A 13,054-nucleotide genomic window follows, 5' to 3' on the forward strand; every position below is an offset into this window, starting at 1 on the left:
AGAATAATCTCCCTCCTTTTTATGAGACACTGACAAATTTGAAAAGGCCAGACTGACTGTGTCATTGAATATGCTGTAATGATGCTTCTGGTTAGACTCATATTAAATACTAGAGGCCTGTTGCACGAAGAGATAGGCCTTCCCTTCCCCTGGCTGCCAGCACCGGTTTTCCTCCAGCACCCGGGACCCAGGCCTTCACTCTGGCCGGAGCCGCCTTCAGCCTTCGCTGCTCCAGCCGGAGCCACCTTCAGTCTTCGCTCCGACGCTTCGCGCCTATGTATGCAAATTAACCGCCATCTTTGTTTGCAGTTAATTTGCATATCTCACTGATTAGCCAATGGGAGGTGTAGCGAAGGTATGGTCAATTACCATGTTTGTCTATTATTAGATAGGATTTAGCAAGAATACTATGTTGATGGTCTTGTGTGCTTCCAATCACATCACGTCACAACTTGTTTGTCCCATTATCTCTGATGCTGAGTTTAATCAGTTGGTTAAGGTGGTACCCATCAGATTTCTTCATTTTAAGTGTATCTTTTTCTTTTATACTTAATAAATGATGTGGTACTATGAAAACATATGAATATCCCATTTCCCAACAGACTCATACCCAATAGTTTTTGCATCCATTATAATCTGTTATTATAATTGTGATTGCAAATAGGGACGTTGTAATTCTATCATTCATTCCACGTTTTGTTGTTGTTGTTAATCCTCATTTGAGGATATTTTTCCATTGATTTTTAAAGAGTGGAAGGGAGGGGGAGAGACAGAGAGGGAAAGAGGGAGAAACATTGATGTGAGAGAGACACATGGATTGGTTGCTTCCCGCACGTGCCCCAACCAGGGCTGGGGATCAGCCTACAACGGAGATATGTGCCCTTGATCAGAATCAAACCTGGAACCCTTCAGTCCACCGGCTGACGCTCTACCCACTGAACCAAACTGGCTAGAACCCTTCTACATTTTTTAACTGGAATTCTCTGTAAAGAAGAGCTTCCCTCACCTTCACTCCACTTGCTGTGTTTTTTGTTTGTTTGTTTGTTTTTAGTGTCATTATGGACTTATGAATTCTTTGTTTATTTAATGAACTATGACCCATTACTATTTTTTGTCTTTATGAAACCAGCTCTTGTGTCCTTTCAGTATATCCCATTAGTCTTTAAGTAGTGTCTTTATTTCTATCACAAGAGGTTTCAAGCTCATCTTGTATAGTTCTTTCTCCAGATCTGAAGTCAACCATTTCTCCAAGGAGCCTTCATTCCTTTTCATTGGAAATGGTATTTCTCATACCATTTTTCTTCAGTTCTAGTTTTTATTTTTAACTTCCTGGCTCCTGCATCTATCTCCAAGATTTTTCCAAACTCAGGCAGGGGAAAAATAAGATGTTATGAATTAACTCTCCTGCACCCCCACACCTGACCCAGTGTGTTACAGTACACCTTATCTTTTATATTGACCAATTTCTATATTGATTCAACAAATATTTTTTGAGTGAGTGCTTATTCTACACTGGGTTATACTAAGCACCCTAGATAAAATCTGAAGCAACATAAGCACAGTCGTGGCCTTCATGGAGCTTATAGTCTAGTGGGGAGAACAAATATGAACTAGATGATCATACAAATACTTAACTGAAAATACTGTATGTGCTCTAAAAACAGGCACACTGAGTTCTAGGCATACATCAGAGAATCTGATATACCCTGGGTAGTTGTGAAGGCGTCCCTAAGATCTGAGACATGGATAGGAGTTATCAGTTCAAGGATAAGGGGTTTGTGTGTATGTTGGGGGCAGTGGTGGTGGTGGCAGAGGGCTAGGGACATAGTCAGTTGAACAGGTTCCAGACAGAAGTAAAGAGAGGAACTTGGAATATTAGAGAAGCCAAAAAGAATGCTGAGGCCTTTATTCAGCCAAAAGCTAGGGAGAGGGGCTATTAGGGTAGCTGGAAGGCTGGGCAGATACTGACTCCATAGGGCCTTGAGAGCAAGTTAAGGCTTTTAGTTTTTATCATCCATATAACGGAAAGCTATCAAAAGGCTTAAACAGGAAAGAGGCTTCATTGGATCTGTACTTTAAAATTCATATTGGCCAATGCAGAAAAGATTGGCTGCAGCAAGGGTGCACGTTAGCATTCCAGGTGGAAGAAGGCTCTTTACTGCAGTGCACGCAGTGTTCTAGGGCAGTGGCTGTGAAATGTCACTGTCACTTCCTGTCACCAAAGCGAGCACACACCCATCTTGTGGTTCTCTGAATATTTCTCTAGACAATGAGGAATCTAATGAATGGCCTCCACCCTAACTTAGCTCTCCCTAGCAGCCCCCACGCTCTCTGCTTCCCTTTTTCCTTTTATCCCTTTTTCTTTTCTACTCGGTAGGGAAATACAAAAATGAGAATGGAGTTCATAATAGGAGCTTAAGAACACAAAGGCACACAAAGTCAATAAACACATTTCAAAAGCCTTCAAAAGGAAGGTGTGAGTCTCTGGAGAAAGGGAAAGAAACGGCAAAGGAGCTGGAAATTTGGTCAGGTCTCTTGTGGCGAGGAGGCAAGGATGGGTGAGAGGTTAAGGGGGACCAGGGTCTGAGCGCTGAGCTTGCCTTCACCCTTGCTTACTCCGCAGATTTGCCCTTTTGCCAACATATAATAAAAACCTGGCCTGCCCCAGCCCTGGAAATGGTTGAAACAGAGCAGTGGCAATGGTGACTGCAGAGCAGGAAGGCCAGAGGTCTGTACTCAGGAGGGGCAGGTGAAGTGTCAGTAACATGGAGAATTTAGCAGTTATATCTGGAAGTAAGTGCCGAGTAACCTGAAAGATCCCTAATAACTATGTACAATCCGTATGCTATGTGGAAGTGTCTAACAGATTTTTTAAAGCTTCCCAACTCCTTTAACAATGCTGGCATAACTCTGACACCAAATCTAATAGACCTGGTGTCAGGTTACAAATTTAGGAAACATAAGGGAAAAGAGTAACATGAGAGTTACCATCCTAACCATTTTCAAGTGTCCAGTTCAGCAGTGTTCAGTACATTCACATTCTTGTGCAACTAATACTCAGAACTCTTTTCATTGTGCAAAACAGAAACTCTGTACTCGTTAAATAATACCTCCTCTCTCCTCCCTTCCCCCAGCCCCTGGCAACCACCCTTCTACTTTCTGTTTCTATGAATTTTACTACTCCAACTACCTCATAAAAGTGAAATCATACAGGATTTGTCTTTTTATCCTATTTTATTTACCATAATGTCCTCAAGTGTCATCCATGTTGACCCATGTGTCAGAATTTCCTTCCTTTTCAAGGCTAAATAGGATTCCAATACGTGCAAATACCACATTGTTTATCCATTCATCCACTGATGGATATTTGGCCAGCTTCCACCTTTGGCTCATGTGAAGACTTCTATGAACGTAGGTGTACAAATATCTCTTTAAGTCCCTCCTTTCTATTCTTTTGTGTATTTACCCAAAGGCAGAGTTGCTGGATTATATTGTAATTTTATTTTTAGTTTTTTGAGAAAACCATACTTTTCTTCATAGCAGCTGCACAAAGGTTTCAATTTCTCCAAATAACAATTTCGCCAACCCTTGTTATTGTGTTTGCTTTTTTATTTCAAACAGTAGCCATCCTAATGGGTGTGTGTTTAATTTTTTTACACTATAAAATACATATGTTTATTGTGGGAATTAAAGATATAGAAAAAATAAAAATAAATGAAAGGAAAAAGTAAACATAATGGAGAAATAAAAGTTTCTTCAATAGATTGTGTTGGAAAAACTGGACAGGCACATGCAAAAGAAGGAACTAGATCATTATCTTACACCATCACAATATTAACTCAGAATGGATAAAGACTTGAATGTAAGACTAAAACAATGAAACACATGGAAGAAAATATAGTCACTAAACTTCTGGACATTTGTCTCAGAGATATTTTTGCAAATTGGACTCTAAAGGCAGGAAGATCAAAAGCAAAAATAGATGAATGGGACTACATCAAACTAAAAGGCTTCTGTACAGCAAAAGAAAGCATCAACAAAACAAAAAAGCAACCAACCGAATAGGAGAAGATATTTTCAAGTGACACTTCCAATACAAGTTTAATATCCAAAATATATACAGAACTCATGCAACTAAACAAAAAACCAACAATCTGATTTAAAAATGGGTAGAGGCTCTGAATAGGTAGTTTTCAAGGAGGACACACAGATGGCCCACAGACATAGGAAAAGATGTTCAACATGACTAGTTACTAGGAAGATGCAAATGAAAATCACAATGAGATATCACCTCATACCTGTTAGAATGGCTACTATCAAAAATAAGAAATAACAAATGTTGGCGAAAATGTGGAGAAAGGGGAACCCTCAGACACTGTTGGTGGGATTGTAAACTGGTGCAGCCACTATGGAAAATAGTACAGATGTTTCTTAAAACCTTAAGAACAGAACAAGTATATGATCTAGCAATTCCTCTTATTTTCCTGAAGAATATAAAATCACTAATTTGTAAAGATATATGTACCACCATGGTCATTGAAACATTATTTACACTAACCAAGAAATGGCAACAGCCCTGAGTCCAACTAAAATCAGCTCAACCAACCCACCATAAAACTGTTGTTGTAAACTACTGAAATTTTGAGGTTGACTATTACATAGCATTATTTTTTAACAGTTACCTGAAACTTACAACAAATACTAATAGATCTCTTTGGATGAAGAAAATATGGTAGATTTCATTTTCCATTTGTACTTTTAGTGTTTTCCACATTTTCTACTTCCAGCTTGTGCTATTTTTTAAATTGGGTGGGAAAGAATAAGGAGGGGAAAAACAATGTAAAGAATTAAGTTTCGTCTTCCTTTTTATTTAAACTAGAGGCCCAGTGCACAAATTCGTGCACCAGTGGGGTCCCTTGGCCTGGCCTGCGGGATAGGGTCGAAACCAGCTCTCCAACATCCCCCGAGAGGTCCTGGATTGCGAGAGGGCGCAGGCCAGGCCAAGGGACCCCATCAGTGAATGATTGGGGCCGGGGAAGGATGCGGGAGGTTGGCCAGCCGGGGAGGGACCGTGGGAGGGCCCCAGGGCATGTCCAGCCTGTCTTGCTCAGTCCCAATCAGCCGCACCCCAGCAGCAACCTAACCTACTGGTCAGAGTGTCTGCCCCCTGGTGGTCAGTGCACATCATAGCGAGCGGTTGAGTGGCTTTAGCATATCATTAGCATATTACGCTTTGATTGGTTGAAGGGACGACTGGACAACTGGAAACAGCATATTAGGCTTTTATTATATAGGATTTGAATGAAATTGTTTATTTTCCACAGTGCATGCATGGCTACAATCAATCAAGCACCGGGAGTTTTACATGGTAAACATTGTAAAAAGGAGGAGGACATCTTAACAACAAAATCTACACCTGCCTGTCTCAGTGCTCTTCTCCTTGCTAGCTTCCCTAATTAGGCAGAGGGAAGACCCTCCCTTTGTCCACTGCCTCTAAAAGCACAAACCACACATGTCTGCCTTATTCTAACAAACTTTTTTTCTTTAAAATAATTATAAAAATAAGCAAAGGGGGAACTGTGAGCATTCAATATGCTATTCAATTACTAACTAATTAGAGGGAAAGAACTGAAACAATATTGAAGAATTCCACCATCTGTCTACATGTAAGTCCAGGTAATGCTCTGCCCTTTTTCTTACTTCATGCATCAGGGTAAATGTTATTTAAATCTGCAGTCCATATCATTTTCCATATTAGCCCAGATTGTCTTATGTTTGCCAACTGGGTATGCACAGCCATAAAAACATATCCCCTACAAGGACACATTTGAAAAAAATTAATGTATCAAAGAGCACTCTATAATCTGATGTTACAGATATGTTTTAGACTAGCAGCTTTCATTCTTCAATTTTACAATCCTTGTGAGTTAGAGACAGGACTTTTTATTAAAAGTTCAGAGCCAAGTAACTAGAAGTACTTAAATCTATGTATATTGTTTATTCAATAACAATATCTAAAGTTTCTTTTTCCTTTTGTGTGGGAGAAAAATGAATGCTGTTTATTGTTTATTTCACCCTGCTGAAGACAAAGACGGTGGGGCGGGGGGTGGGAGGGAGCAGAACAACACATTAGGTAGACTATTATTATATGATTTTAAAGGGAATCAGCTTCCTTCCAAAAATTAGTTTTTTAAAAAAAGAACTTGATAAGTTGGATTAAAGACACTAACGGTTTAAAGAATAATATGTTTTACATAAAAATTATTTCTAGCCCTAACTGGTTTGGCTCAGTGGATAGAGCATCAGCCTGTTGACTGAAAGGTCCCAGGTTCGATTCCGGTCAAGGGCATGTACCTTGGTTGTAGGCACATCTCCAGTAGGAGGTGTGCAGGAGGCAGCTGATTGATGTTTCTAACTCTCTATCCCTCTCCCTTCCTCTCTATAAAAAATCAATAAGATATACTTAAAAAAATTATATCTAGCAATTTAAAAATCTTTGCTTCTGGATGTATAAATTCTCAAAAGGGTAAAATACTGTATTTACTAACAAAAATTATCTTTTTCCTTTTATTTTCTCATTTTAAAAAGAGAAGGCAAAATTTATCTAAGCCAAAACCACAATGAGATACAATCTCACACCTGTTAGGATGACTATTCTCAACAAGACAAAAGATAAATGTTGACAAGGATGTGGAGAAAAGGGAACCCTTGTACGTTGTTGGTAGAAATGGAAATTAGTACAGCCATTATGGAAAACAGTATGGAGACTCCTCAAAAAACTAAAAAAATAGAATTGCCATATAACCCAGCAATCCTACTTCTGGATATATATTCAAAGGAAACAAAATCAGTATCTCAAAGAGCCTGCCCTCCCATGTTCATTGTAGCACTATTCACAGTAGCCAAGATATAGAAACAACCCAAGTATCCTTTGATGGATGAATGGATAAAGAAAAGGGTTTGAGCAAAAGGGAGAAAAGAAAAAAGAGAAAGAGAGAACTCCTGGGCACGGAAAACAGTGTGGTGATTGCGGAGAGTGAGAGGGAGTGGGTGGAGGTGGAAGAGGGCACAGAGAGGATAAATGGTGATGGAAAAAGTAAATTTAATTTAAAAAAGAAAATATGGTGTGTGTATATATTAAATGAAATACTATTCAGCCTTAAAAAAAGAAGGAAATCCTGTCATTAGTGACAACCTAAATAAACCTGGAGGACATTATTGTAAGTGAAATAAGCCAGACTCAGAAAAACAAATACTGTATGAGCTCACTTATATGTGGAATATAGAATATCAAACTCATAGAAGCAGAGGTATCAGTGGTTGCCAGAAATGGGATTGGGGGAGAGGAGGGGAAAATGTGGAGATACTGGTCAAAGGGTACACAATTTCAGTTATACAAGATGAATACATTCTGGAGATCTAATGTACAGCGTGGTGACTATAGTTAACAATACTTTATTGTATAGCTATGTTAATTAGATTGATTTCGGTGATAATTTCACAATGTGTATAAAACATCAAGTTGCACACTTAAAATATATACTATGTCTATTTGTTAATTATACCTTAATAAAGCTGAAAAAAGAAGAAAAAATATGTAAGCATACAACAATGAATTAGGCAAATATAAAGTTAATTGTGTAACAGGTCCACACCCTGAAATGTTAAAGCCTATTAAGAAATGACAACAAAGACTCCTGTATAAAAATGACAATGTGATTGTGAATCACAGATGACAAAAGTGGTAGTAATATGTAGTTGGGAGATTTATATGTCCCACCCTCGGGTGGAAGACCAAGAAGAGCCTGCATAATCAATCCAAGGAAGTCAGAAGTAGCCCAGAAGGAAGAAATTGGCACAGTTATCGAAGTAGAGAAGGAGTCCACTGGATATGAAAGACAATCACACATATCACTACCACCACCACCACCACCATCCAGCAGCAACAAATGCTCCCTTCCCTCCTGTAGTCAGGGACAAGAAATTAGATGCTACTCCTTTAAGATAGGGCTTTGATTTGACTAGGACAAAATATATTGCAGTTTTATGCAAAAGTGCTCTCCAGTGGCAGAAGTAAATAATGACAAAGGGAATGTGTTTTAAATGAGGAATTGCATGACAGGCTGCTTTGCCTGTAGGTATAAAACTGGTACATATTCTTAAAATCACAGGTTTAAATTTTCTCTCTTGGCAACTGTGATTACACTTCAGTGGGTAGGGGAATTGTGAAAACCATTTATCTTGATTCACTTTGCAAAATGGTACAAGGAAGAAAACTTGAAAGTTATACAGTACACACATGGGGAAAATATATGGATAAAAGATACCATAATGTAAGCAATCAGTCCACATGACACCATAGGGCTATCAAGGAACAGAAACCGGAACGACACTGCAAAGAGCTCTGAGGCAGTCCTCGGGTTGCATGCTGATTCACAGGCCTCCAAGATGTGAGACCCTGGGAAGTTTATTTCACTACAATGGAAAGAGGAGACACAGCTCTTTGAGGGTGTAATTTTATCTCTATATGTCAGGTAGAATTCTTAGTTCACAAACTCATAACTCCAAGAAATAGAACTTCTTCCATTTTTTAACAATCCAACTTAATTTCTAACCTTGACATGTATTCTTACTGGTTTGCTATTTTTAAAATATATATTTTTATTGATTTCAGAGAGGAAGAGAGAGAGATAGAAACATCAATGATGAGAATCATTGATCAGCTGCCTTCTACATGCCTCCTACTGGGGATCAAGCCTGCAACCCCGGCATGTGCTCTTGACTGGAATCGAAGCTGGGACCCTTCAGTCCGTAGGCTGATGCTCTATCCACTGAGCCAAACCAGGTAGGGCAAGGCCCAGAAATCTCTACCTGGCTCTCTCTGGCCCTGTCTGACCAGATAGTGTCTCCAGAGAAACTATCAGAGAGAAGGTGAAAGTCCCCTGCTCTCAGGAACCCAAAGGGATCTCTCAGTCTCTTGAGATCCATTCTTACCAGTCCCTAGAAAATTAAAATATATCCACTCCCCTGGGAGTAAATGTAATCCACAATCTTTCTGAGGGGAATATATTGTACACATATATTATTTACTATCACAGAAGAGGTTTGGGCAGCACCCCATAACCAAACACATTCATATTTCTACAGCAAATCAGGATGAATAAAAAGACAAATAGCCTCTCAGTGCCCAAGTCAGGTTTGGCTATCAAATAAGTGTGCTGCAGACTTACAAATGTTGGGTTCCAGGGCCTTTTGGATTTTGTAATCACATGGAAAGATGGTGGATCTACAGTTGAATCTGAATCAGTTAGATAGGATATGATGTAACTCCACTGTAGTGCAATAGAAATTCAAAAGAGGAAGACACTGCTAAGGGATAATAAGATCTGTAAAGATTTCATGGAAGAGAAAACACTGAACAAAGTCTGGAGAGTGTATAGAAATATGTAAAGATCAGAAAATAAAAGGCATCCTATATGAGGAATAAGAAAAAAAATAAAAATAAATCAATATTAAACATCATTTTTCATGAGAAAAACACAAATTAAAACAATAATGAGATAATACTATATACCTCTTAGAATGTCTAAAATCCAAAAAACTAAAAATATCAAATTGTGATGAGAATGTGGAGCAATTGGAACTCTCATTCATTGCTGATGGGACTGCAAAATGGTACAGCCACTTTGGAAGACATTTTGGCATTTTTCTTATGAAGTTAAACATGTCTTACTATACAACCCAGCAATTGTGTTCCTACATATTTACCCACCTGACTTTAAACTTATATCCACACAAAAACCAGCATGTGAATGTTTATAGCAGCTTTACTCAATCACCCCCAAACTGGAAGGAACCAAGATGTCCTTCAATAGGCAAATGGATAAAGAAAAATTAAATATGACTGAGCAATAAAAAGAAATAAGCTATCAAGCCATACAAAGACATGGAGGAATCTTAAATACATTTTTATAAGTGGACCTATCTAATATAAAAAGGCTACATACTATATGATTACATTTATATGACATTCTGGAAAAGGCAAATCTATAGAGATGGCAGACAGAACAGTGGATGCCAGGGGTTCAGGCTAGGGAAGGTTTGTACCTGTGAAGCACAGAGAATTTTTAGGGCATTGAAACTGTTCCATATAATACTGTTGGATATATGACACCATGCATTTGTCAAAACTCAAAGAGTTTTATAGCACAGAGAGTGAACCTTAAAGGATGCCAAAAGTTTTAAATCATTTAGCAGGTGAGGGGGTCCAGGATGAAATGTAGAATGTGACAAAAGAATCTGTGTTACAAATACTGTGTATGAAACAACGTCATTGAAGAAGATGAGGGAGAAAGACACTAACTTAATTCTGGAAGTAAGAGAAGTCTGTATATGGAAGACAAAAGGAAATGTAGTTGACAAAGTGAGGTATGGGCTAACAAGTCTGAAACCACTATACATGCATACTAGACTTGAACTATTAAGTAAATAGATAGCAGATGTTGGGAGCCAGGTTTCTCAGTGTTGGAGTTATAGACAAGCAAGAGGCAAAGGCGCTAGAACAATCCATGAGGTAATGGATTACATTTGGAGATATCAATATGAACTCGTTTATCTTAATAAGATATAGTTACATATAGAAATACTAGAGGCCTGGTGCACGAATTTGTGCATGGTGGGGTCCCCCACCCAGCAATAGGGGCCGTCTCCCCGAGTCCCATTCGGGGCCAATTGGGGCTGGCTGGCCGGTAGGAGGGACTGTGGGAGGCTGGCTGGCTAGGGGGAGGGACCACAGGAGGTTGGCCGGCCAGGGAGAGGGACTGTGAGAGGTTGGCCTGCCGCAGGAGGTTTGCAGTGGGAGCGCACTAACTGCCAGGGGGCAGCTCCTGTGTTGAGCATCCCCTCCCTAGTGGTCAGTGCACATCATAGCTACCAGTTGCCCAGTTGTAATGGTCGCTTAGGCTTTTATATATATAGATTTAGATATGTGTTTACACTCTGGTTATCATACACACATTTTCCTGGCTGTCAGCTGAGAGGGCCCAGAGCAATGATACTCCAGTAGAAATTAGCACACCTAGTTCCAGCTCTTGGTTTCCAATACCATTCTCTAACCAAAGGAGCCAGGGCCCCTAGGCGATTTGACTGATTCTAGGATTAGGGCAGAAAATATGTAAGATGAGCAGGAAACATCTTGTAGTGCCAGAAAGTAAGTGGGGATATGTCAAAGTGACGCAGGAAGACCTCCTAATGGAGATAGACAAATGTGAGCAATGAAGTAAGTAAAGCTGTATTGGATTATAACCCAAAGTATAAAATAGGTATTCATGAGTCCATACTAATATAAATAATATATGTGATTAAATACTAGAATAGGCAACTTACCTATGCAGAAGAATTCTAAATAATTTATGCAGATACTTTGCCCTCAGGGGATATCCTTAAGTGTATCTATACACAGTTCTTCCCTCCCAAAGAATAAAGGAGGGGGAAAAAGAGTAACATTACCTCAACCAGGTGAGCAAGGTTAACATCAACAGTGCAAAGTCATATTGATAGCGTGTAACTTTGATATGGTACTCTTGATGAGAATATTTTACCTCTATTGTCTCCCTCCTATAACTAATCTATAATAATAAAAACATAATATGCTAATTAGACTGGACAGCTGAACGACCTTCCAGATGTCCTTCTGGACGAAGCCGCAGTGGCGGGGGCCAAGGCAGAGGCAGTTGGGGGCAATCAGGCAGGCAAGTGGTTAGGGGTGATCAGGCAGGCAGGAGAGTGGTTAGGGGTGATCAGGCAGGCAGGAGAGTGGTTAGGGGTGATCAGGCAGGTGGGTGAGTGGTTAGGGGTGATCAGGCAGGCAGGCAAGCAGTTAGGAGCCAGTGGTCCTGGATTGCGAAAGGGTGCAGACTGAGCTACCCCATTGACCCCCCCCCACTCCCCCACTGACAAATTTCATGCACCGGGCCTCTAGTCTAAGCATAAGAAATTCCAGTTGAGAGACATTCCACTCCTGTAATATGCCAGCCATTGTTCTTCTACATACTGGCAGTGAACACAACAACCCACAATGTCCATGCTTGAGGACAAGGGTACCTTCCTTTCTTTTTTTCTTTTTTAATTTTGAGAGTACGTTTATTAAAGCTGGGGACAGTGGAACAAGGAAAGGCTTAGGATAGAAGAAGCAACAGGAGAGAGACTGGGAGGGGCTGCTTTGCTCTCTAGAAACATTATGGGAAAGAAGTGAGCCACGGTGGGGCTGCTGTCAGCTCACTGAAAAGTCAGAAAAAAGGGGGCCCTTGGGGACAGGGTCAGGGGGTTAGCCAGGACAAGCTGCTGCTACCCATTGCTTCCCTGGTTGCGAGTCTCATGGGGTCCCTTAGAGTTTAGGAGATGCAGGCGTGTGGGGGAAGAAGAGGGAGAAGGTAGAAGCACAGGTACCTCCCGGGTACCTTGCTTTCTAATAAGGAAGACTGTCAATATACAATATAAATAACAACTAAATCCGTCGTATAGCATGTTACAAGGTAGGAAGTGCTGAAGGGAAGAAAGAAATGGCAAGGTAAAGAGAGATCAAGATACAGGTTGTGATGGTAAACATGGCATCATTGAGAAAGTAACGTCTGAAGGAAGCAAGGACTGAAGGAAGTGAGGGGTGTAGCCCAGCAGTTACTTGGGAAGGAGTCCCGTAAGCAGAGGCAAAAACTAAACCAAGGGCCCTAAGATAAGAAAATGCTTAGCATGGTCCAGTGGACGCAAGGAGGCCAGTGTGAGTGGAGCAGAGGGAGCCAAGGGTGGCGTCACAGGGGAGGACACAGGTGCTATGGCAGGTGGGAGACAGCCTAGTAGACCACTGTAGAAACTCTGGCTCTTTCTTATTTGGGTGAAATCAGATGCTACTGAAGGCTTCTGAGTAAGACTGACACGATTTAATTTACATTTGAATGTGACCTAGACTATGCATTGTAAGAAGGTGAGGGCAGAAGCAGTGAGTCGGATAGGAAACTAATCCAGAAATGGAGGCATGCCATAAGCAGGGCCCAGTAGT

The 13,054-nt window shown here is 40.3% G+C and overlaps 1 protein-coding gene across 1 annotated transcript in view; it reads right to left on the minus strand.

Moving 5' to 3' along the window:
• Window positions 1–5,266: 5,266 nt before the first annotated feature.
• Window positions 5,267–13,054, minus strand: part of ELOVL7 (ELOVL fatty acid elongase 7) — an 88,658-nt gene continuing 80,870 nt past the window's right edge. The window contains exon 9 of the mRNA XM_081088784.1: window positions 5,267–6,286. The gene's annotated coding sequence lies outside the window, so the exon portion shown is untranslated. The remainder of the gene's footprint in view (window positions 6,287–13,054) is intronic.

The sequence above is a fragment of the Myotis nattereri genome, assembly GCF_964212035.1.
Source record: "Myotis nattereri genome assembly, chromosome: 4".
In the NCBI taxonomy this organism is placed as follows: Eukaryota; Metazoa; Chordata; class Mammalia; order Chiroptera; family Vespertilionidae; genus Myotis; species Myotis nattereri.